Source organism: Urocitellus parryii, chromosome 1, assembly GCF_045843805.1.
Source record: "Urocitellus parryii isolate mUroPar1 chromosome 1, mUroPar1.hap1, whole genome shotgun sequence".
In the NCBI taxonomy this organism is placed as follows: Eukaryota; Metazoa; Chordata; class Mammalia; order Rodentia; family Sciuridae; genus Urocitellus; species Urocitellus parryii.
Genome location: NC_135531.1, coordinates 276,552,001 through 276,579,393, shown reverse-complemented (window position 1 = coordinate 276,579,393; position 27,393 = coordinate 276,552,001). Strand labels below are relative to the sequence as shown.

Genomic DNA, 27,393 nt, shown 5'->3' with positions numbered 1-27,393 from the left:
TCAGCCTCCTGAGCTGCCCGATTACAGGCATCTGCCACCCCACACTGCTAACAACAAAAGGTTTTTGAACATGGCAAAAAAAGGAAAGTTTGAACTTCTTACCTTCCATCTTGGCTCTTGAACCTGTTCAGAAAGAGGCTAAGGGGCAAATATGAAAAAAGAATAGAAAACAGACCTGTTGTTAGCCCACTAGAAAGAAAGGTGAATTAATCAATTCCATGATTGTGTTAGTGCATCAAGAAAGTTTGACCTGAATTGACTGAATCCTGAAGCACAAGGGAAGCAAGGCATATAGAAGTGTGGGAACAAGAGATTGCCCATCCATCATACAGTGGCCTTTGTTGATGTCTGAGGATTAAGAAAGAAGAGGCAAACAGAAACATTTAAGATTTGATCCTACTTTCATGGAATAATAATAATGTGTTAGTAAGAAACCACAATTATTGTCCACCCATTATTGGGTAAATGTGGTTTACATGAACTTTCAGAGTGTCTGTTTCTTTAAAAAAATATATATATATTTTTGTAGTTGTAGATGGGCAGCATTCCTTTATTTTATTTATTTATTTATTATTTGGTGCTAAGGATCAAACTCAGTGCCTCACACATGGTAGGCAGTCCACTACTGAGCTATAGCCCCAGACCTTAGAGTGCCTATTTCTGTAAGAATCATTTTTGTTACTTTAAAAAAAGGGAAAATACCCTTATGTTCTCTCACCAACAATGTTGACAATCCTTAATTTTCCATATTTCCTATGTGAATCTTAAATTTTTGCAAATTTGGACAACAAATGGTATTTTGCTTTAATTTGTATTTTCCTGGATCCCTAGAGAGTATGGTATAGTGGTTAAAAGCTATACTGGAGTTTACAACATACCTGTAATACCAGCAATTCAAGAGGCTGAGGCAGGAGATTGCAAGTTTGAGGCTAGCCTTGGCAATTCAATGAGACCCTGTCTCAAAGTAAAAATGTGGTAGAGCATGTCTGGGCTCAATCCGCAGTACCCCAAAACAAAAAAAAACTAGGTCAGGAAGCTGTATCGTCTACATTAGAATTCTAGTCCGCACTCCTAGTTGTGTGTCCCTACACAATTTCCTTAAACCTCTGCCTCAGTTTCCTCATGTATAAAATAGAAATGATACTAGGACCTGACTCTGGGGCTGTTGTGAGATTAAATGAGTTGATACCTAAAGCATTTTGAAAAGCACTTGATGCATAGTAAGCATTATGTGTTGGCTAATATTATTACTGTTGTTATTAGAGAAGTTGCAAGTCTCATATTTGGTCATTTCATTTTCTTTTGTGAAATGCTTGTTAATTTTGATTTTGCCCATTTGACTTATTTTTCTTGTTGCTTTGTGGGTGTTCTTTTTATTTATTTATTTTTTAGTTGTAGTTGGACACAATACCTTTATTTATTTATTTTTATTTGGTACTGAGGATCGAACCTAGGGCCTCACACATGCTAGGCAAGCACTCTACCGCTAAGCCACAACCCCAGCCCTGTGGGTGTTCTTTATATATTTTAATATCAATCATTTGCCTGTTATGTTGCAAATACTTTTTCTCAATGTAAAATGGTCTCCTTTTTAAAAAAATATTTATTTTTTAGGTGTAGTTGGACACGATGCCTTTATTTTATTTACTTATTTTTATGTGGTGCTGAGGATTGAACCCAGGGCCTCACATGTGCTAGGCGAGCACTCTACTGCTGAGCTACAACTCCAGCCCCAAATTGTCTTCTTTTTTCATTGAACAAAATTTTAAAATTATTATTTCAAATTTATTAATATTTTTCATTTGATTTTGTGGTTAGTTCATCTTTTCCCCATTATTTTGAAATGCTGCCTTTGTTATAAACCAAATCTCCATAAGACATGGGTTTATTATAAATATTTCTGTTTCATTGATCTATTTGTCTTATGCTAGCATGCATTTTGTTTAACTATAGCTTCATAGTATAATTAGTATAGTTTATAATAGAATTGGTATGTCATAAACAGAGTATGTGTGTTAAAGTCATATTGTGCTGGGTGCAGTGGTACACACCTGTAATCCTAGCTGAAACAAGAGGATCATGAGTTCAAAGCCAGCCTCAACAATGGTGAGGCACTAAGCAACTCAGTAAGACCCTGTCTCTAAATAAAAAATACAAAATAGGGCTGGGGATTTGACTCAGTGGTTGAATGCCCCTGAGTTCAATCCCCGGTATGAGAAAAAAAAAAAGTCATATTATAAGCTCCATATAAATATTGGTGCTCCTTTTATTCACACAGAATCTTTCACTGTAGATCTTCAATGAGTGTGAATATCATATTGCATAAATCAGGTGTAGTCTGAGATAATTCAGTGTTTGTGTGTATCTTAAGTTATTTCAAAAATAAAATATTTGAGGCTGGGGTTGTGGCTCAGTGGAAACGTGCTTGCCCGGCATGTATGAGGCCCTGGGTTCGATCCTCAGCACCACATATAAATAAAAATAAAGATATTGTGTCCAACGAAAAAAAATAAACATTTAAAAATAAATAAATAAATGTTTTGCCAGGTGTGGTAGTGCATGCCTGTAATCCCAGCTACTTAGGAGGCAAAGGCAGGAGGATAGCAAGTTGGAGGCCAGCCTGGGCAATTTATCCAGATCCTGTCTCAAAATAAAAAATAGAAAGAGCTCAGTGGTAGAGTACCCCTGGGTTCAAACCCCAGTACCCCAAAATAATATATTTGTAAGATTTCTTTCTCATATCACTTCCAGCCCATCCCACCCCACTCCTTTTTAATGCGAACACATCAAAGACTTGAATTTCTCTCTTGTTGTTAAATTATAAATCAAAGTTATGAATGAAATGTTACTTGGGAAACAAATGTGATTGTTTTGTGAGTTTTGGATTTGATAATTTTAAGCAGCTGATATAGAGTCTCCCATTTCATTCATTAAACAAGATTATTGGATGACTGTTATGCATAGCGCTCTCTGTACTTGAAAGGATATGAAAATGAGTCTCAGTTCCTTCTTTATCTATACTTAGAAGGGATATCTTCCAAAGCACAATGTATTTTTTAAAGTAATGTTTAATTTTTCTATCATAAACCCCAGCACCTAGAATGACCTTTATTAATATTTTAATGTAGGCTTCCAATGTGGTTAGTGTTTTTAATATATTTGTTTTTTGCCTTTTTCTTCCCTTCTTATTTTTTGGGGAATCAGGGTGTACTGAGGATTGAACCCCAGGGCACTCTACCATAAAGCTACATTCCCACCCCTTTTTATTTTCATTTGAGACTGAGTCTTACTAAGTTGCCCAGACTGCTCTTGAATGTTGATCCTCCTGCCTCAGCCTCCTAAGTTACTGGAGTTATAAGTGTGCACCACTGCATCTGGCTGTATTTGCTTTTATAAAAATGGATCTAGAGCTAGATGTGGGGTTGCACATCTATAATCCCAGCAAATCCCGAGGCTGAGGCAGGAAAATCACCAAGTTCAAGGCCAGCCTTAGCAACTTAACTAGGCCCTACACAACTTAGCAAGATCTTTCCTAAAAATAAAAAGGGCTGGGAATGTGGCTCAGTAGTTAAGCACCCCTGGCTTCAATCCCCAGTACCAAACATAAATAAATAAGTAATGGAACTAAAATGTTTTGTAAATTACATTTTCACTTAATAAATTTATCATGTTCATAATTTCCAAAAATGGTTATTATGAATTGTTTCAATGCCATACATTCATCATAGTACTCTTATAGTAGCTTTCTAATATAGTCTATAATGTACTGTTTTGCCTATTTGAATTACTTTTTCAATGGCATAAATACATATCTTATTACATTAATATCAAGAAACCAACAGACAGTCATCAGAAAGGATTATGCTTTTATGATTTTATTATCTTTAATCCACCTGGAATTTGCTTTGATAGATGGTATACAGTAGTGATTTAGCTTATTTTTAAAAAAAGCTTAACTAATAGTCTCTCTCTCTTTTTTTTTTTTTAAGCCATGCTGGGGATTGAACACAGGGCCTCACACCTGCTAGGCAAGTACTCCACCACTGAACTGTGACCCCAGATCTTATTTATTTATTTACCTATACTCCAAATATTAATGTAATGTCCAGAATATAAATGGCTGCCTATATATCAGTAACATAATTATTTAGCTCAAAATGGGAAAAGGAGCCAGATATGGTTGCACCCACCTATAATCCCAGTGAATTAGGAGGCTGAGGCAGGAGAATCACAGGTTCAAGGCCAGCTTGAGCAACTCAGCAAGACCCCTATCTCCAAATAAAAATTTAAAAGGGTTGGGAGTATAGCTCAGTGGTAGAGTACCCCAATACCACACACAAAAAAAAAAGTGGGGGGGAAGATATGGACAATTCCCAGAAGAAACAAATAAATGAAGGAGCTACTCAGGCTTATCAAAACAATAAGTTATCCCCTAATTTCAAATCTGACAGAAATTTTAAAGATTGATAATATTCAGGGTTGGCAGCTTTTCCGGGAAAACTGAAAAGCTTTTCATTCTCATTTGCTCTGTGTGTGTGTGTGTGTGTGTGTGTGTGTGTGTGTGTGTATGTGTGTGTGTATCCTCTATGGAAGGTAGTTGGTGCCCATCAAAACTTACCATGTAACTGCAGGGGAGCATGGGACACAGTGATTAAGAGCGGGAAGAGTGGTAGGCAAGCAATCCACTACTGAGCTATAGCCCCAGACCTTAGAGTGTTTCTGTAAGAACCATTTTTGTTACTTTAAAAAAAAGGAAAATATCCTTATGTTCTCTCACCAACAATGTTGACAATCCTCAATTTTCCACATTAACTATATGAATCTTAAATTTTTGCAAATTTGGACAACAAATGGTATTTTGCTTTAATTTGTATTTTCCTGGACAGGGTGTGGTAGAGCAGGCTTGTAATTCCAAATGTTCGAGAAACTGAGGCAGGAGGATCATGAGTTCAAAGCCAGCCTCAGCAATGTCGAGGTGCTAAGCAACTCAATGAGACCCTGTCTCTAAATAAAATACAAAATAGGGCTGGGGATGTGGCTCAGTGGTTAAGTGCTCCTGAGTTCAATCCCTGGTACCCGCCCCCCCTCAAAAAAAGAGCACAGACAGTTAACGTTCAGCCTTACTGCCTCCACATAGTGCCTCTCAGTGGAGTACTCATGCTCTTTGCACCTCTGTATCCATATCTTATACCTCTGAGGGTTGTTATCATAATTAAATGAAATGAAATTTTTAAAATGCTTTGCATAATGGTACCTGGCACATGGTGAATAATAAATGTTAACTACTGTTAACCATTCTATTAATAATTATGAATGATAATATCTATAGTGTTCATATTTCCATAAAAACACTATTTCTCTGGGATGTAACCAGTTCCTTAATGCTACTATCAGATTTTCTTACTGGGAATCTCTAACATTTGTTTTGCTTTTGAAGAAATGACTCAGTTTATAAACATTGATATGTACCTGGTGTTTATATTATTATCTAGGAAAGACTCTTAATCCAATGGCAGGTTGACAAAAAAAAAAATTTAGTTTAGAAGCTTTCTGAAAGCACTCTTCTCTCTTTTTTTTTTTTTTTTTTTTGCTTTTCCTCTCCCATAATTTGGTCTTAGAACCCAGATATCCTCTTTCCCATAACACTTTGAAGTTTGATTTTTTTTCAATATTTATTTATTAGTTTTCGGTGGACACAACATCTTTGTTTGTTTGTGGTGCTGAGGATCGAACCCAGGCCACACGCATGCCAGGCGAGCGCGCTACCGCTAGAGCCACATCCCTAGCCCCTTGATTTTTATTTCTAGTCTAAAATAATTGGTTTTACATTTTCTATTCACTTAGATTTCCTAATTAAGATAGACTGTTCAACTTCTCTTGAATGTCACTATTGCCTTATACTATTGCCTTGGTCAGGTGTTAGAAATGAATTTGAAGTTTATGATTTTCCTAAAACAGTTTTATCTGTCAACCAAAGTACTTGGAGAGCAGCCAAAACATACCACCCATGCAGCCTTAAAAACTGTGGTCACAGGTTATCTAGTCATGGATTCCAGGTAGATTATAATTGTTTGCTTGTTTCTCTCTGAGAAGTTGTTATTGTTATCCTAAATAGATTAAATTAATATAATGTCCTATTAATTATATTACTTAGGATTCTTTTTTTTTTTTTTTAATATTTATTTATTTTTAGTTATCGGCGGACACAACATCTTTGTTGGTATGTGGTGCGGAGGATCGAACCCGGGCCGCACGCATGCCAGGCGAGCGCGCTACCGCTTGAGCCACATCCCCAGCCCTTACTTAGGATTCTTAAACAGGCATTCCTACTTTTGCAGTTCAGGAAGAAGTTGGGATAAAATTCAACATTTTTGATCTTCTTCAGACCTTCTAAGTTTCTTTACAGGAGTGTGTCATTTGGTTTACAGTGAAACAAGATAATAACTTCTGGAATAGTGAGGCAGAATTCTGGTAAGACTGTCATGGAAAAATTGGGTAGTACTGTCACTGTATTTGATAAAGGACTAGTGGTGGTGCTAAGGCTTGGCAACTCTAGCTTCTTATGAGTTTTGACCTCACTTTTCCCCCCACAGGCCTCATTTGTGGACATTCTGTGTCCACAAATTCCCATTTGGGGGCGGGATTTGACTTCTGAATTTGTAGACCTGTCCCTATTCCTGAGCTTTAACATCATCGGAAGGAATATTAAAGGCCATCTTGTCTAGTAACCTGACAGTTCTTAAACATTGCTTGAATGCTTCATCTCAAAATTGTGAAGGTTTCAAAAACAGCATTCTTTGTTTGCCTTTGACCTGCTGATAATTTTAAAGCTGGAAGGAAAAGAAAATATATTTTCTTACAGTCTGATATGCATAAAGATATCAGTGGCTTGGACAAAAGAAGCATCCTGTTTCTGGCAAAAAGGTGATAGTCTCACTGTAGGGGTACACACAAAAGCTTATTTAATCTGCAGTGACGTGGCCAGGGCAAAATGGAGCTGGTTCAGAGAAGAGGTACTTGAAACGTGCCAGTAATTAGGAAACGCAGGAGCCTTTAGTCTAAAAATGAAAAGAGTTGTTCAAAGGACAAGGGTGTTCTTCCCTAAATTTTAAAAAACTGCTCTAAAGGAGAGGAATTAAATGTATGTGGTGTTGCTCTCAGAGGAAATATAAGACTCAGGAATAGAAATTATAGGAATCAGAGTTTAGCCCAATTTCTAACTATTAGAGTTACCTGGGAAAAAAAAAAAAGGCTTTTCCAATAAACATTTTAGGAAACAGATGAATGCTTGACAATCCAGAGTGTTGCAGAGGGAAATTGTATACATATCAAATGTGTATATATCAGAACAGGTGATCTCCAGAAGGACTCTAAGATCCTTTTCCAATACTACAATCTTTTGATTTGGTTGACAACCTTTCTTAATTGATAAGAACTCTTTCCAGCAAGTATTTCTATTGATGTATGTTCCACACCTAAAATAGGCACAGTTTTTTTGTGATGTAACTAAAGAATATAGTCTGGTTTCCTTTTTGTTTTTAACCAACTCTTTTCCTAGTATTGATGAATTATCTTATTTAGTGAATTTTGGATACGCTGATTCAGAGTCAAGAGGAGCAATTATTGCCTCTGAATCTAGATAAAGGGTAGAGAATTAAACCTAAATAGCTTTGCTATAAATAATGCTATTAATTTGGTCACAAGAAGAAAGGGTGTGGCCTAATAATATCTGGTATTCCTATTGTTTTTCAGGTTTTCAAAGCACTTTAGTACATTATTATGTTATTACAACAACCCTACATTATTGTCTTCACTTTATAGATGAGGAAATTGAGGATCGACATTTGATAAAGGCGAACCTCTATTTAAACCTTGTTTCTGTACAAGGTCCATATTTTCCATAATATATTATGCTGCCTTCCTGGGGAATCTATTTTTGATACTATATCCTTGATTTTTGAGTCAAAAATTTTCCTCATTATTTAAGTCACAGATTTATTTTTCACTTGAAAATTATTTTCTTCCATTATAGCTATAAATCCTATACTATTTTTAGTTTTTCTTCGATTCTCAGATACAAAAGGCAGGGCCTAGCCTGGGATAAGGAAGAATAATTTAGCAATTCGTTATCTGCAAACAAGAGACAGTCTCCCCAAAGTAATTAAGCAGCAAATGGTTGTTTTCTTTCATGTGTAGCCAAGAGATGGTCATTTACAGGAATCTGATTAGCAACTTTGATCATAATCAAACATACTAAAATCTAATAAACACAAAGATTGTGAACCATGCAGTTTTATCCAGTTAAATTATTCACACAGTTTATTCCATGAGGAAGTGGTCTCAGATGAGCAATTCACGTCATCTCATAGGATGAGGAGAAAGAATGTCTTACATGATCCCTTTGGACCTCGCACAAATAAGTGAGCATTTCCTGGCATTTCAGATAGACAATCCTACCTGAGAGCAGCTTAAGTTATTTCAGTTTCATAATGCAACCTTTTCTTTAAAGCTTCTATGAAAATTATCAAGTGAAAGTATATTGGGTGTGGATTTTGGAACCAACTCCAGGGTTCCTGTTACAGAGTGTTACATACTTTTAGGATTAGTTTTAAAGGTTTCTTGAAGTATTTATAGATTGAGATAAGAATCTAGCAGACCCTGCTGAGACCCTGAGCACTTTCATGGAATAAGAAGTGAGAAATGTCACCATAAGTCTTAATTACTTTTGAGCCATCTTCTATGTAAGTATTAAATAGGGAGGATCCAGAAAAGCTAGGTTCTAGTCCTAGGGCTGTCATTTACTGGCAGTTGTTTCAGACATTTTTTAAGGTAATCTGTAAGTGGCAAATCGCCTGCTAAATCCAAGATAAAAGATATAAATAAATAAACTGGTTTCTGTGTCCAAAGGACATTTCTAGTATAAGGGAGAGAGAATAACTGAGAATACAATGTGATAGGGGCCTAGCAGTAGATATTAAGTGCTATAGAAACAGGAAGAATGACTAGTACTGGGGGTGGTGTGAAAGACTTCAGAATTGTCATTTGAATACTACCATGAAAAATGAGTAGGTGTTAAGTAGTTTAATCTTTTAAGTTACTGAGGAGTTAGAGAAGGAAAATAAGTAATGACATGAAAAATGAGGGAGGAGAGTGTTTCAGGAGTGAGTTGGAATCAAGAGTGAGGAAGAATGGAGGATCAAAAACAAGTCCTTGAGATGCCGGAAATTTTATTCATTCAACAAATATTTAAGAATATACTAAGAGTCCCATTATACCTTATAGTAACTAGTGATTTAAGAACAATTGAGGGCTGGGGATGTGGCTCAAGCGGTTGCACGCTCGCCTGGTGTGCGTTAAAAAAAAGAGTGTACCACCCTGGCAGAAGATGTATTTAAAAAAACAAAACAAAAAAAATTGATATTTGAGGAAACAAATTAACTATAATCTGCAAAAATTAGAAAATGAATAATGAGAAAAGAAAGTCATCAAGAATCAATTTCTCTTCAAGAAATCTGGTGGCCTAGGAAAGCAGAGTTTAGGGGACTAGCTTGAATGGGTAAAAAGATTAGGACTGGGTATATAAATCAGTGGTAAGCACTTGCCTAGTATGCATAAGGCCCTAGGTTCCATCACCAACAATGCAAAAAATAATAAAAAAGGAAATCACTTTTTAAGTTGTCACTTTTGCACAAGTCACTTATTCTGTAAAATGAGGTTAAAGCTTGCCCCACCTGATTTACAAAGATGTTATGAAATTTGAATGACATAATGTACGCCACCTCATTTTAAAAACCATAGCTCCTCACCAGGCACTGTGGTACATATGCCCCTAATCCCAGTAATTCAAGAGGCTGAGGCAGGTGGATAGTAGGTTCAAAGCCAGGCTCAGCAATTTAGCAAGGCCCTAAGCATCTTAGCTATGCCGTGTCTCAAAAAATAAAAAGAGCTGAAGATATGGCTCAGTGTTTAAGTGTCCCTGGGTTCAATCCCTATACAAAAAACAAAACCAAAAAAATTTAAATGCATTTTTGTTATTATATTGTTACAGTCATTTATCTCTGCTGTACAATTCATGATTGGGTCCATTTTGCAAATTTGTAGATTTCATATTTCAGGGTGACAGAAAAGCTAGAGACTTGATAATTTTTTTTTTTTTTTACTCTAGCTTAGACATCTGAACATCTTTTTTCACAATTCTAGTAAGCAATTGGCCATGGAGTGACAACAGAAGAAGCCCCCTAGACAACACTTAAGTCCTACTTGAAAACTAAAATCACCTTTGGCTTTGCTTTTGCATGTTTTTAAAGGATTATCATTTGAGAAAGATGTTTTCCCTCTCAATAATATAGCGTTTTAAAAAAACTAAGTGAAGCTTAGGAATCTCTGAATGTAGATTTTGATAAGATTCAAGGCAATATCCCAGTGCCTCCAAATAACATGAAAGAAAATGCCCTTTGGGAGAAAGCCCCCTGGGAAAGACCTTGTATTATCCCTTCTTCAATCAAGAGGTTGGGAAGCAAAGGAAAATGCAGAGAATGTCTCTTAAGAATCCCTGTGGTTGTCTCTCCCAGCTTGTTTCTGACCAATTTCAAGCATATAACTGCTCACAGTAGAATAATAGACATACTAGAAAAAGAAAGATTTGTTTTATTGTTTGACTTTGCTAGTGAGAAGACGTTACGTTTCAAATGGTGATCTCTTTCTCATTACTAAATTACTTACCTCCACTGTTTCCCAGGCCAATTTGGATTTTTATTGTACCCTTTCCAAGCATAGTAACTTTGCCAGGCCAGAGTATCATTTCGTAGGGATATCAACCACTGATTACAGTGCTGCATATTAAATATGTTTCAAGGATACTGAAACCTGGGTTCCCAGGGATCCATTTATATTTTCTCACCTTGTCTCTCATAAATGGAACATCACTGAGAAATAATTGAGTAGAAAGTATGTTTAAATGTCTGTGAATTAGAATTGGTTTTTTTGTTTTTTGGTTTTGGAATTTTTTTTTTTTTTTGGTACCATGGATTGAACCCAAGAGTGCTTAACCACTGAGCCACATCCTCAGCCCTTTTTATTTTAAATTTTGAGACAGAATCTCAGTGGCTTAGAGTCTTGTTAAATTGCTGAGGCTGGCTTCAAACCTGCAATCCTGCCTCACCCTCCCAAGCCTCTAGGATTACAATCCTGTACCACCACTGGCTAGAATTGATTCTTAAAAATGTACAAACAGCTGGGTGTGGTGGCATAGGCCTGTAATCCCAGCTTATCCAGAGGCTGAAGCAGTAGTATTGCAAGTTCAAGGCCAGCCTGGGCAGCTTAACTTAGCAAGACCCTGTCTCAAAATAAAAAGGACTGGGGTGAAGCTCAGTGGTAAAGTGCCCCTGAGTCAACCCCCTACCACAACAAAAGGGGGCAGCTGGGTATGTAGTTCAGTAGAACTCTTGCCTAGCGTGCTTGAAGGTTCAATCCACAATATAGCAAAAGGAAAGAAGGGAGAGAGGGAAACAAGGGAAAGAAAAAGAAAAGAATGAACTAAAAGACATCATCCTGCTCTGTATAACCAAGACTAGCACAGAAGAAACAGGAGGATTTTAGCAGAGGGGCATTTGAGAATTAATGAAGATAGGAGTGAGAGAAGGAAATGAGTTCAGAAACTGAACAAGGAGGGGAGACTGAGAGGAGAGAGATCATAAAGGGAGAGTGTTGAAAAACAAAGACAACAAGAAGAAAATGAAAAAAACCACAACCAGAAACTGGGAGAGCAAAGCAAAGAAAGGCATTTCTGTGATGAAAATAAATGTTCAGAATGCCACCAAATATAAGCTCCCTTTGTTTACTTCTAGTCATTGCAGTTGCTGCCACCCCAAAGGAAAAAGGGAGAAGTTTTTCTTTATGCCTATGACCTTGGTATTGAAGCTTTGCCTGGTATTGAAGCTTTGCCTGTATTGCTCTGGTCTGCCATGGTAGACATTAGCATATATCATTATGTGCTTAGTCAGCCATTTTGCCTGAAAAATCTATTTACCTTGAAATTACTCAGAACCACATGCCTGTATATAATTTACAAGTATTCTGCCAAGTCATGAATTCAAACTTAATGCAGAACAGCCTTTTTTTATTATGAAAAATTAATTATTTTGATTCTCACATTGGTTTCACAGTTACATATACATGAAATAAATAAACAAAAATTGTACACCCTAATGATGTTCAGTATATTATAGGTCAATTTTACTTCAATAAGTATAAAAATGAACTATTAAAAATGTTAAAGGTCAAGTAATTTTCCTCAGAGAAGTCCTCTTTTAACTCCTTTTCACCATGCCCTGCCTATCAGGCATCATGTTTATATAATACAAATTAATTTTTTTAAATTTTTTTAATTAGCTACACATGACATTACAGTGATCTTGGCGATTCATACATTTGAATCATTGGGGTATAATTTCTCATTTTTCTAATTGTACAGATTGCAGAATCACACTGGTCATTAGAGTCACCTATATACATACAGCAATCATAATGTCTGTTCTATTCTGCTGCCCTTCCTATGCAGAACAGCCTTTTAAATCTAATGTTTTTACATGCAATTCAGCTGCCTGATTTTGCTGTTCTCCGTAGGGGGGTGGATTTGGTTTGTTTACTTGTTTTTGCTGAGAACCAGCTCTAAGTTGCCCCTTGTACAGGCTGCGGAACCTAAATGAGCAGCTCCCCTGCATTGCCTTCTAGATACTCTTCAGTAAGACTTGTTTTCTGATGCTTAACCTGAAAGAGAATTCTAATCAACCCTTAAAACTTGCTCACTGATGCTCAGTGTGGTTCAACATGTATATGAGTGTCCATTATGTGCTGAGAAAGTGGAATTTGACTTGCAAACTTAAGTGTACATAGTACACCCTGGTAAGTACTACTGTAACAGATAGCACTGAAAAGTAGATTGGATAGCAGGGCCTGGACTCAGTGTCTTCCTTCTTCCAATAAGCCTTGATTTGCCTTCTTGACTTTTTCACCTCAGGCTTGTAGCAGTTTGTAACCTTTAACTTAGTTGCCTGTGATTTCCTGTTTATCAAACTGTCTTTCTCTCAGCTCTACCTTCCTATTTTACCCTCCTCTCTTATCCTTTTAACCTATTAGTAATTCACTTTTTCAAAAAATTTGTATTTTCCAAACCTACTTACAAAGCCTAAATTTTATATTTCTTCAGAAATGTGAATGTCTGAGCCGGGCATGGTGGTGCATACCTGAAATCCCAACAGCTCCGGAGGCTGAGGCAGGAGGATCACAGGTTTGAAGCCAGCCTCAGCAACTTAGCCATTTATAAACAACCTAGTGAGACCATGTCTCTAAATAAAAAATAAAAAGGGTTGAGGATGTGGCTCAGTGGTTAAGCACCCTTGGGTTCAATTCCCAGTACCACCACCACCACCCCCCCCCCGCCAAAAAGAAAAAAGTTTATGTCTGAATGTGAAAGGATTTTTTTGTTGTTGTTGGACACTTATATAACACTAGACAAACCTTGTCAAGAGCAGAAGCCGTGGAATAATACTGTTTAAACTATCACTGATGAATAGCCCAGTTTTAACTTCTAATTCTTTATAGACCAATCTTTTTTAAATACAATAAAATAAAGTGAATTATTACAAAGATGACATACAAAATAAAAGTTTAAAAAATTGTTAGAATCCACAAACAAATTACTCTGCTAAGTTGATATTAAAAATTTTAGGAATAGATGAACTCTAAATAGGGCAGAGGGTGGGAGGGAAATCTAGGGGGCAGGGGGTTAGCAAGGATGGTGGAATATGATAGACATAGTTATCCATAGTACATGTATGAAGACACGAATTGGTGTCAACATACTTTATATACAACCAGAGATATGAAAAACTGTGTTGTATGTGTAATAAGAACTGTAATGCATTCCACTGTCATTTATTTTTTTAAAAATCCATTTTAAAAAAGTGAAAAATAATTGAAATATTAGCCAGGTGCTGTGACACATGCCTGTAATCCTAGCTACTCAGGAGGCTGAAGCAAGAGAATCACAAGTTAGAGGCCAGCCAGAGCAATTTAACAAGACCGTGTCTCACAAAAATTTTTTAAACAAATAAATAAAAAGACTGGGGATGTAGCTCAATGGTGAAAGCACTCTGAGTTCAATCCCTCATGACACAGGAAAAACAAATGTTTTAAACACTGTCACAGATGTGCAAATGGATTCATATTAATCTAAATATGTATAGACTACATTCTGAGTAGTACAGCAGTGGAATCCCCAAAACCATCTGTGCTTAACATGTAGTACTTCTATATGTGTTTGGGAAATAATAGTGAGTGAGATGGTTGGCAAGATTATAGTTATAGGCAAGGCAAAAGAAAAGTAGAGGCTCTTTGAAGAGCTGGAGGGAAACGAAGATAAGGGAAGAAGGTAAGCAAGCCTTCATGTAAAACTTTTCCCATTACTCACTCTGAACATCATTCCTTGAGCTCTCTTGTGAGACAGACCTATTCTAATAAATCCCATGTGAATTCCTGAGAAATAAAGTTTTGATAATGCAGATATAGTTATGATCTCCTAAATGACTGGAGAAGGATGGCAACCTGCTTCTCTAACTACCTCTTAGAAGCAGATCTGTGGTTGGCATTAACCCCTTCTCTTAAAATCAGTGTGTTTCTCCATCTTGAACTATGGAACATAATTGCCAAATGTCCACCTAAGATTTCTTGTTTCCTGTCTTCTCAGAGATTAGCTGAATAGGGTAAGAATTCTGGGACTGGAGTTGTGGCTCAGTGGTGGAGCACTTGCCTAGCATATGTGAGGCACTGGGTTCCGTTCTTGGCACCACATATAAATAAATGAATAAAATAAAGGTCTATCAACAACTAAAAAAAAAAATAAAAAGAACTATTTTTTACCAAAAATTTTGTAACAAGCAAAACTTCTATGTCAATTGAGGTAATTTTGGTTTCTTTGCAACACTAAATCTTTATAAAACCAAATTGTAGTTAAGAACCTATCAGATAACCTTCAGATAAAAGAAATTCATGGTCACATTCAGTATATATTGAAAGCAGGGAGACTACTTTTTAATAGCCAAACCCACAGCTCAATTGAAGGAGATCATTATTTTGAAATATTTAAGCTCAAATATGTAACCACTGCTTGTAATAGGGAAGTTTTATTATGAATAGAATTTTGTTTCCATCATGGATCAGTCAGTACAGCTTCCTAGCTGCATACCTCTACTAAGCTTATCCCAAAAGACCATTTCCATGGTGTATTTGCCTTTTTCGCTCTTTCACCAGTTCTCTCAGCTCTTTCATCTCTGTTAGGCTATCCACAAAGGGACGACCTAAAACCCTGCAGATGCCTGAAGTCACTCTTCCCAGGCAACGTGAACAGACCTCTGTCTGAATGTTACTTACATTGTTTTCCAGCTGTAAGTTCCTAAGAAAAGTATTTAACTGCTGGGAGCACCACTATTTCATGTGGGCATGAGTACTAAATGAATATTGAAAAATAGGAAAAAAGAGGAGCCCGAACACTACTACACTTGACATATTTATTGCAATCTTTGTAATGTTTTGAATAACCAATAAAAAAAAGAAAGTAGGTACTGAAATATCATTCTTTTACCTGCCTCTTCTTTCTTTGAAGACTGCCTGTAAACCATGAATATACCTAGCTAAATGCTAGATAGGCCTGTAAATATTGTTTATGTTTTACATTGCCTTATGCTGTTTTCAGTTATCATGTTAAACATAACTGTTAGGAAGGTAGCCCTGAGAAGTGCAAGAGTTAAGACTTAATCTATCTGTACCGATAACAAAATATAGATTAAGGATTATTTACCTCATTGGGCATGGTGCCACACACCTGTAATCCCAGCAACTTGGAAGGCTAAGGCAAGAGCATTGCAAGTTTGAGGTCAGCCTGGACAATTTTGTGAGACACTGCCTCAAAAATAAAATACAGCCTGGTGCGGTGGTGCAAGCCTGCAATTCCAGCAGCTCAGGAGGCTGAGGCAGGAGGATGGCAAATTCAAAGCCAGCCTCAGAAAAAAAAGCTGCTAAGCAACACAATGAAACCCTGTCTCTAAATAAAATACAAAAAATGGCTGTGATGTGGCTCAGTGGTTGAATTCCCCTGTATTCAATCCCCAGTACCAAAAAAAAAAAAAAAAAAAGCAAAAAATAAAATACAGAGGGCTAGGGATATAGCTCATTAGTAGAGTGCCCCTAGGCTGAGTGTTTGAGTGCTTGCCTAGTGTGCATAAGGCTCTGGGTTCCATCCTCAGCATCACAAAAAAAAAAAAGATTGGCCTTTGTAGCCATTATTGGCTAGTATAATGAATGGGATTTTCCTGAACCTTTGGAGATATATAGAAACTCAAAATAGAGACAGGAACCTCAATCTTGGACTGATTTGTTCTGATAGATTTTAGTATCAAGATGTCAGGCAACACTATCATTTAATGTAAATGAGACCAACCCTCAACTGGTATTAGATTTATTTCCTAGAAACTGTTGTGGCTGATCAATTTTATATAGTTTGATGTAGTTCAATAATTTCTGGAAAGCTTGCCTGAACTAGAAAATAGTGTATCTTCTTTTGAATGTATCTTTTACCCATCAAAGATATATAAAAAGATCAAGAATCAAGGACCCCAAATGAGATGAGATCTGACTTGTGGGATACACTAGCATAATCTGCTAGTCAGATTTCATCTCATCTGAGTTGGCATCCCATGACACCAAAAAACATTCTGCTTCCTATAGTATTGAGAGTGCCTTTCTTGTGTCCTGGAAGCACTACTTGTCTTGAACTTAAGGATCATACCTTATTCATCTTGTATCCCCCAGTCTTGAGTATAGCCCCTCCCTGAGACAAACAGCATGCAGGATAGCTGATAATATCATATAAATATTAAAAGAATGGCCTTTGGAATCAGGCAGTCAAAAAAACCAACTTTACCACTTTCTGGTGTTATGAACTTTGAGCAATGTACTTACCATCCCCAGACCATAGATTCCTCATCAACATATGGGTTATATAATAATGCCTGTTTTATAGAATTTGAAGATTCATGTGGATATGGATAAAGTACACATCACAGTATCAGGCACTCACTACATGTTAACATCACCATCATACAATAAATAGCCGCTAAATGTAAAGATTGCTAACATTTCTGCAAAGACACATACAGCATGCATGAATCATCTGACAACAGAATTCCTTCCACTTCTTAGTAAAGTCTTCTCCTTTAGTTTCTTCTATTTAAACACAAATTTACCTAGATATGGCCCCTGTTTTATATTGCTCCAGATAATTTTACATGAAAGTTGACTTATTGTTTTTAGAAATTATCTTGCAGGAATAAGTCTGGTAGTGATTTATGAACATTTTTATACTAAAGGTTTACTTTGTCATTCTAAAAAATGTACTAATTAATATACTAATATTTCCAATTACCATGGGAAAACCCTCAGGAAAAAAATGGTTGGTTTGTTTGTTTTTGCCTTTTGTTGTTATATGTCTAGTGAAGTAGGTCTGGATGTTTAGAAATTCACAGAAGGGTGCTGTCAGGAAGCTGCAAAGGGACCCCATGTTTGAGCCCAGATGTTCTCTTTGCTCACAGAAAAAGGCATTTAAACAAATGGTTCACTGTTTGTTGTTAGTTCCCAAAGCACTGCCAGGGGAAACTTATACTCCTGGGGTCCCTTCTGTCCCCAGAAGGGATTTGATAGAAGATGGTTGTTAATCTGCACCGATGTCAGTTTATTAGCTGTATTGGTTCCCAGATATGTTTTTGGCAGAGAAATAGATTCTGAAGATCCCCTTATACCCTTCCAGATTCACTCTATACCTTTCTAGTACTATGGCCAAGGGCTTTATTTTTTCCACAACTTTCTAGATATTTGATATTTTTTTTCTCTCACTGCCCACTCTTCTCCCCCATGCTTGCTTATGCTCTATTGTTCACACAAATACATAAACTCTAATGACTGTTCCCCGCCCCCCCCAAAAAAAAAGTGCTATTCCAAATATTGGGTGGGATAGTTCCAGTGCTGGGGATAGAGCCCAGGACCTGATATATGCGAGGCAAGTGCTCTACCACTGACAACATCACCAGTCCTTTTTTATTTTATTTTGAGATAAGGTCTGTCTAAGTTGCACATGTTAGCCTCAAACTTTTGATCAGTCATCCTTGCTGATAATAAAGAGTATGGACTTCAATGGCCATATTTTGGCTATATTTTTCTTACTGTTCTGTAGGAGAATTTTCTTTCCCAGAATGAAAAACAAAATGTTCATCAAAGTGTGGTCCCTGGGCTGATAGCATTGGCCTCACCTAGAGCTGTTTAGATATGTTTAATTTCAGGTCCCACCGCAGACCTACTGATCCAGAATGTAGTTTAACAAGATCCCCAGGTGATTAGTATGCACATGAAATTTGAAGAAGCCTTTTACTCAAGGAGTGTAAAACTGTGTCAAGTAGTGTTTTTCAATTCTGGCTTCCTTGGAATCACCCAGGGAACTTTGAAAAATACTGATGCCTGAGTTCCAACTCTGGAGATCCTGATTTGATTGGTTGGCTTTTTTTGGGGGGTGTCTAGTCCAAGCATTGGGAATTTAAAAATTCCCCTACTGCCAAGGTTGAGAACCACTGTTGTACATGAATCTTATAATTTGCCTTAGTTTTCTTAGAGCATCATGTGTATGTAAATTTATTTTTACATTTACTAGGGAAAGTATATATTCATAGAAAAAATATAAAATGATAATCTCTGGGCTAAAGAATTATAGCTATTTCTTATTTTTTTGTCCTTTTCCAAACTTTCAGTAATAGTCATGATTCTTTTAATCAAGAATCCTTAAATGTACATACATACTGTTTAATGAACATGATCATATTATACAAGTTTTATAAATGATTTTTAATTTTTAAAAATTTTTATCCTGGGATGGGGATGTAGCTGGTCTGTAGAATTCTTGGTCAGCATGTGCGAGGCCTGGAGTTCAATCCCTAGTACCAGAAAAAAAAAAGTTATTCAACCATGTCACCTTTTATATTGTTTTAAGTGAATTCTGACCCAAGGTAACCTGATTCACTGACTTGGCCTGGGGCTGGGGCTCAGCCTGGCATGTGTGTGGCACTGGGTTTGGTTCTCAGCACCACATATAAATAAATAAAATAAAGATCTATGAACAACTAAAAAAATTTTCTTTTAATTCACTTTCTTTACAATGTGCGGTCTTTGACAGACTATTTTACTTTTGGAAACGTTTTTATACATTTAGTATAAAAGATGAGAAATGTGCAGTTTTTCATTTCAGAGAAATAGACTTAATATTCTATTCACAGAACTTGTTGTTCTTCTACACAGAAAGAGACATGTGTAAAGGGAGATGTCACAGTGAAGTCAGAGACCTTCCCAGAGGCTCTTACAACTACCATCAACTAAGCACCAGTATTTTTTTGTGTTTAAACCTAACACATAGAACTTGACCTTACCATCTCTTAAGATGCTTCGCCATAGGGAATTCTTAATGGTGTTTAGATTGTAATTTATGAATCATATTGGAGGGAATTGTATTTCTAAATTTTTTTAATTCCTTGATTTAGTTGGAATTTTGCTTCAAGACAACCAATATCTGACAGTTAGAGGTTCCTCTGCATTAATATGTCTGTGTGGTAAGCAAACTGGAAAATCCTGAGAGCAAATCCTTGAAAACTTAAGCAATTTATGGTTAGCCACACTGTGTTATAATCAAAGAAAGTCATGGATAACCTCTTTCCCAAACTTTTGAGAATAAATACCAGTCTTATTACTTCAGAAAACAATGGTCTGCACAGGTGTAGCTCAATGGTAGGGTACTTGCCCAACTTGCCTAGCATGTAGAAAGTCCTAGGTTTGATCCCCTGCACTGCCAAAAAAAAAAAAAATCTGTTATTGCCTGGTCCAATTGCATTATGAAGACATCCTGCTAAGAACCTTTTTAAAAGATACACACTGGTTTACTCTGCAGGAGAAAAGCTCTACTTGGCATATTATTGCCCCTTTTTCTACCAGTATCTGTAGATGAGAAATGTGCAGTTTTTCATTTCAGAGAAATAGACTTAATATTCTATTAACAGAACTTTTAAACTTAGCATTTCTTCTGAGGAAGATTACAAAGTACTTCATGACCAAAAGCATTTAGGAGCTGTAGCTATACCTGTTGAACAAAGTCAGGACAAGATGTGAGCTCTTTTGAGTCATGTTTGATCTCTGTGTGCCTTAACCTGATATGGTAACCCTATCAACCTTGGCCATCTTGTCTGGATATGCAAATCGGGCAAGAAGGAGACACCTGGGTATGGCAAAGTACTGAAAGGTGATACAAGTTAGTGAGTAGATATTCAGCTTAGGAGGCATGTTTTAGACACTGATACTTATCTCATAAAACCTGAGCACAGGCAAGCCCAAGATGGTACTTTGTAAAAGCCTCCTTTGTAGATAGTGCATCTCACATTACATTGTAATTATTTTTTTACCTGGTGGTTTTCCCCGCCTGGAGGAAACTCCAGAGACTGTTGCAGGGACTATGTCTTATTAAATCATACTATGTGTTAGCCCTGAGTCAAACACATAAGTTTTCAGCAAATGTTGGACAAATGAAATGCCCACTTAAGCCTTGTTATAGCCCAAATAGCTTGTTAGAATTCAAGTCTGGATTAATTTCACTTTTAAAAAATATATTTATTTTTTAGTTGTAGTTGGACACAATATATTTAATGTATTTACTTATTTTTCAAAATTTATAGTTGTAGATGGACAGCATGCCTTTATTTGTTTAGTTTTTTTTTTTTTTTAACATGGTGCTAAGGATCAAACCCAATTTCACTCTGCCACTGAGCTATAGCTACAGCCCAGTTATTTACTTATTTTTATGTGGTACTATGGATTGAACCCAGAGCCTCGCCTGTGCTAGGGGAGCACTCTTCCGCTGAACCACAACCCCAACCCCAATTTCACTTTTTTTGGTACCAATTATATGTTGATTATTATCTGATACTGAAAAGGGTTTAACAACTATAAAGTAGATAATGATTTTGGATATTCTAGATGAAAAATGGAGAAAAATAACTATAAAACTTTTCATATAAAATTACATCAAAATTTAGTGGTGGGGCTGGGGATGTGGCTCAAGTGGTAGCGCGCTCGCCTGGCATGCGTGCGGCCGGAGTTCGATCCTCAGCACCACATACCAACAAAGATGTTGTGTCCGATTAGAACTAAAATAAATAAATAAATAAATTCTCTCTCTCTCTCTCTCTCTCTCTCTCTCTCTCTCTCTCTCTCTCTCTCCCTCCCCCCCCTCCTCTCTCTTTAAAAAAAAATTAGTGATTAGATTTTTGGACCAAATTTAATTATTTATATTCAGAATGATATCGTGCAAGCCAGGCACATTGGCTGACACATATAATCCCAGCTGTTCAGGAGGCTGAAGGAGGGAGGATGGTAAATTGGAAGGCAGCCTGGGCAAGTTAGTGAGACCCTGTCTCAGAAGTAAAAGGGGATAGGGATATACCTCAGTGCTAGAGCACCCCTGGATTCTCCCCAGTATTAAAAAGGAAAAAGTTCAAGACACTAATGTAAGAAAAAATTCACTAAGAAATATTTATATTAAAATAAAGAAATATTCTATACAAAAAGCAACTTTTTATAAGCTTAGAAGATGGCTTAATAGAGAGATAAGACCTAGGTTCTAATCCATCACTACCTTTCACTACCTGTTAGTGTCTCTGAGGTTGTTACTTTACAATGAGGGTGAAACCCAATTAAATCAAGAGGATCAGCTAAGATACTGTGTATAAAAGTGCTATACAAATGCATGATGGATTTCATTGATGGTCTTAGTGGATTTGAAGCCCAGTTCCTTCTTTATAATTATTAAAACAATGATTTATAAAACACTGGGATATCATAAATAGCTATTGAGCTTTTCATGTATCTTTAGAGTCCACGTACAGATTAGTCATTTTTGGTCATTTATGCATGAAAACTGAAAAAGTGGAACAGGGTCATTTTATGATTCTTTGAAAGACTTTTGATATCTCTATAATTCTTTATATATATATATAGATAGATAGATAGATAGATAGTAGCTTTATTGAGATAAAATTCATATACCATATAATTCACCCATTTGAAGTGTAAGATTCAGTGGTTTTTAGTAGACTTGGTGTTTTGCAACCACCAACACAATCACTTTTAGAACATTTTCATCACCCCAAAGGAAACCCTGCACCCATTAACAATCAATCCCCATTTTTCTACCCTTACCCAGCCCTAGGAAACTCTTAATCCATTTTCTGCTCTATAGATTTGCCTATTCTGACATTTCAAATAATTAGAATATTTGGTCCTTTGTGACTGGCTTCTTTCATTTAGCATACTGTGTTCATCATCCATCCATGTTGTAGCATATATACATATTTAATTCATTTTTATGGCTGACTATCCATTGTGTGGATAAAGCACATTTAATTTATTCATTGGCTGATGGACATTTGGGTTGCTTCCACTTTTTTGGTTATTGTGAATAATGCTGCTATATTAATTCATAGACAAAGTTTGTTTTGTTTTTGTTTTTACCAGAGATTGAAGCCAAGGGTACTTAATCACTGAGCTACATCCCCAGCCCTTTTTATTTTTTTAAATTTTGAGTCAAGTTCTCACTAAGTTGCCAAAGGCCTTGCTAAGATGCTGAGGCTGGCTTTGAACTTGCAATCCTCCTTGCCTCAGCCTCCTGAGCTACTGGGATTATAGGCGTGTACCACCAGGCCTGGCCATAGATAAATTTTTGGTGAGGGTGTGGAGTACTGAGGATTGAACCCAGGGATGCTTAACCACTGAGCCACATCCCCAGCCCTTTTTTATTTATTTATTTAAAATACAGGGTCTTGTTGAGTTGCTAACTGCCTCACTAAATTTCTGCAGCTGGCTTTGAACTGTGATCCTCCTGCCTCAGCCTCCTGAGCAGCTGGGATTTCAGGTGTGTGCCACGGCACCTGACCATAGATAAACTTTTTTGTGAATTTATGTTTTTGTTTTTCTTGGGTATACACCTAGGGAGGGAATTGCTGAGCCATATGGTAATTTTATGCTTACCTTTTTTGTGTGTGTGGTATTGGGGATTGAACCCAGGGTTTTGTGCATGCGAGCCAAGCTCTCTACCAACTGAGCTATAGCCCCAGCCATGTTTAACCTTTTGGTGAAATACCAAACTGTTTATTCTAAAGTTTATGTACTATTTCACAGTGCCACAAATAGTGTATAAGGAATTCCAGTTTTTTACACTCTCATCAATACTTGTTGTCAGGACTCTTTAAAAGAACCCATCCAAGTAGGTGTGATATTGTATCTCATTGTGGTTTTGATTTGCATATCCCTGTTGACTAATGATGTTGAGCATATTTTAATGTGCTCATTGGGTTTTTGTGTGCATATGTATGTATATGTATATATGTCTATAGTGTACATTCATATATCCTTTGCCTATTTTTTAAAAATGTGTTATTGTCATTTTATTATTGAGTTCTTTATCCTGGATACAATACCCTTGTCAGGTCTAAGATTTGCAAATATTTTCTCCCATTCTGTAGGTTGTCTTTGTTGTAGTGTATATGTGTGTGTGTGTTGATACTAGGGAATTAACCCAGGGCCACTGAGTTATACCCCCGACTTTTTTATTTTTTATTTTGAGAGAGGGTCTTGCTAAGTTGCCCAAACTGGTCTAAAACTTGAAATCCTCCTGTCTTGGCCTCCCAAGTACCTGAGATTACAGGTGTGCCACTATGTGAGGCTAAAATTAAAATTTTCTTATGTTTTAAAGTTTGTCATGAGAAAGCAAAAGGACATGATATATTCCTGTAATTCCATGTACTCAGGAGACTAAAGCAGGGTGATACAACTTTGAGGCCAGTCTTGGCAACGTGGACCCTGTTTCAAAATAAAAAGAGATCAGATATAGCTCAGGGTGCATCACCCCTAGTTCAGTTCCCATCACTGAAAAATAAAGGGAGTGCAGGGGAGCAGGGAGCTGGGCATGGCAGTGAACACCTATAATCCTAGCAACTCCAGGCTGAGGCAGGAGGATGGCAAGTTTGAGGCCAGGCTCTAAGTGACTTAGTGAGACCCTGTCTCAAAACAAAAAGGGTTAAAGGATGTAGCTCAGTGGTAAAGTACCCCTCGGTTTAATCCCCAGTACCCCCACCAAAAAAAAAAAAAAAAAAGTAGGAGAAGGGCTGAGATGTAACTCAGTGGTAGAGTGTTTGTCTGGCATGCTCAAGGCCCTGGGTTTAATCCCCAATACAGGGAGGTGGGTGTTAATTTTGATGAAGTCCAACTTATTTTTCTTTTGACACTTGCATTTTGGTTTTGTTTTTTATTTTGTCATACCTAAGAAGGTTTTTCCTAACCCAAGGTCACAAAGATGTATTCCAATATTTTTTGTAAGATTTTTATAATTTTATCTCTTACATTTAGGTCTACAAACATATTTTGAGTTGACTTCTATATAGGATGTGAGAGTAGGGGCCCAATTTTTTTTTTGGGGGGGGGGCGTTCCGGGGATTGAACTCAAGGGCACTCAACCACTGAGCCACATCCCCCACCCTATTTTGTATTTAAAGACAGGGTCTCACTCAGTTGCTTAGTACCTCACTTTTGCTGAGGCTGGCTTTGAACTCTCGATGCTGAATCAGCCTTCTAAGCTGCTGGGATTACAGGAGTGCACCACCACACCCAGCCCAATTTTTTTATTTATATAAGTATGTGAATATATATTCATATATTTTTTCAGATATGTGAATATTTGCATATTCATATATTCATTCATATATATTTGTATATATGAATGTATATCCATATGCAGATATATATTTCTGTATATATGTGTGTGTGTGTGTGTATATATATATATATATATATATATATATATATGTATTATATATCCATTGTCCCATTACTATTTGTTTAAAAGACTGTTCTGTTCTCCATTGAATTATTTTAGTACTCTTGTGAAAAATCAGTAGACTGTTAATGTGAGATTTATTTCTAGACTCTCAATTCCATTCCATTGATTTTGGTCCATTCTTCTGCCATTTCCACACAGTCTTAATTACTGTTGCTTTATAATAAGCTACAGCAAGATGGGTGACACATGCCTGTAATCCCAGTGACTCTGGAGGCTGAGGCAGGAAGATCACAAGTTCAAGGCCAGCCTGAGCAACATAGAGAGGCCCAAAGCAACTTAGTGAGACCTTATCTCAAAATAAAACATAGAAAGGCTAGGGATGGGACTCAGTGGGTAAGTACCCCTGGGTTCAATACCCCAGTACCAAAATAATAATAATAATAATGTTAAAGCAGGAAGCATGAGTTGTTCAATATTTTTCTCTCTTTCAAGATCAATTGGCATTTTTAGTTTTAGAATTAGATGGTCTGTTTCTTCAAAGAAGCCCACTGGGATTTTGATAGGATTGCATGGCATCTGTAGATGAGTTTAGGGAATATTGTCATATTAATATTAAGTGCAACCTATTTAATTAGTTTTTGATCATAGGAGAGAATAAAAGGCACTATTAAAAAAAAAGTTAAAAAGAGTTCTCCTCACTCCCACCATAAGGAAAAAGCCTCTGGGGAGAATTTGACAAGTGAAGGAACCAATGGAAAAACCTCAAACCCCTCAGTCATCAATCCCAGTCTCCTGGCAAGGGGAGTTATAAATTCTGGGCCTTAAAGAATCCCTATCCATGGCTGGGGTTGTGGCTCAGTGACAGAGCACTTGACTAGCATGCGTGAGGCACTGGGTTCGATCCTCAGCATCACATTAAAAAAATAAAAATGATAAATGTATTAAAAAAAAATCCCAGGCTGGGATTGTGGCTCAGTGGTAGAATGCTTGCCTAGCCGGGTTTGATCCTCAGCACCACATAAAAAAATAAATAAATAAAGGCATTGTGTTGTGTCCATTTATACCTAAAAAATAAATATTAAAAAAAAATCCCAACCCAGAGGGTTTCCAGAGATTGACAGTAGACAGGTCCTCTACTAAGAAGAATGTGTTGTGACCTCTAAAATGTCCCTGGTGACTAGAGACAGTGAATGGGAAAAATGGGTTTGTTAATTTCCTAAGTAGATGAATCTGTTTTATTTTCCTGGACATTAGAAGTTTGCTTTTCTTGTTGTTTTGTTTTATGGTTATTGATTTCTTTCATTTGTCTGTTTTGGAGGGGTTCTTTAAACTTCATCAGCCAAAACATTTTGAAAGGCTTAGTGCAGAGGCTATACTTTTTCACAGGTAAAGAAGCCTAATGTATGATGATTCCATTGGAAGTCAGTTCATAAATATTATTATATTATCAATATAACCTTTTTGTGTTCCTTTAATTTAAAAAACATAGGGGTATATATTATATCCTCACGTGTTCAAACTGAAGAATAAATAGTAGTGGAATCTGCTCTTCCCAAACCCTTTAAGGTTTAATATTTCTGACTCTTAAAACTCACTCTTAAATGTTACCTTTGGGGAAAACTGGCCTCTTCTGTCCCAGGAAGCTTGCTCTTTCTAACAAGAGCCTATCCTTTTTTTCCTAAGAAAACTCAAAAGGATAAAGGATGCTTTTTGCTGGTAGAAACTTGGGTTTTATTCTGGATACCCTTCACATGGTTTCTGACTCAAGAAGGGGTCTTTCTCTTCTTACAGCAAAAGTCAAAGGCTAACAGCACTCCCTGGAGGAAGCACAGGCTGTGGCTGGCTGGCTGGGGAATGAGGTTGAAGCCAGAGCCAGTGACAGTGCTCAGTTCTCCCTGGGGAAGATCTGGTAAGGGAAGAATCAAAGAACTAGCTCATTAGGACTGCCCACTGAAAATTCAGAGAAATTCTAGGAAACTTTACATCTTAAAAATAAAGCAATACAAAGTACCACCTGCATCTTTATCCCACTACTACTAGCTTTTTGATTTTAGGTATGATTTTAATATTTTTAAGACTTAATTTTCTCATACAGAAAGTAAAGTATTTGAGCTAAGAAGACCTAACAGGGGGTTTTTGTAAAGCATCTAATACAGTACTTGACACACACTATCTATTAATGAGGTGAAGTATATAAAGTATCAGCAAACATGCTAATGTACCCACATTAGTACACACCTCTAATCCCAGCTACTCTGGAGACTGAGGCAGGAAGATCACAAGTTCAAAGCCAACCTGGGCAACTTACCCAGATTCTGTCTCCAAAACAAGACATAAAAAGGGTTGAGATGTAGCTCAGTGGTAGACTTGCCCCCAAGTTCAAACCCCAGTACCAGAAAAATAAAATATTAAATATTTTT

General features: G+C 36.8%; 1 protein-coding gene across 2 annotated transcripts in view; it reads left to right on the top strand.

Annotated features, from left to right (window-relative positions):
• Pde6d (phosphodiesterase 6D) overlaps nucleotides 1-27,393 on the top strand; it is a 54,591-nt gene that overhangs the window by 2,201 nt on the left and 24,997 nt on the right. The gene's annotated exons all lie outside the window — the stretch shown is intronic.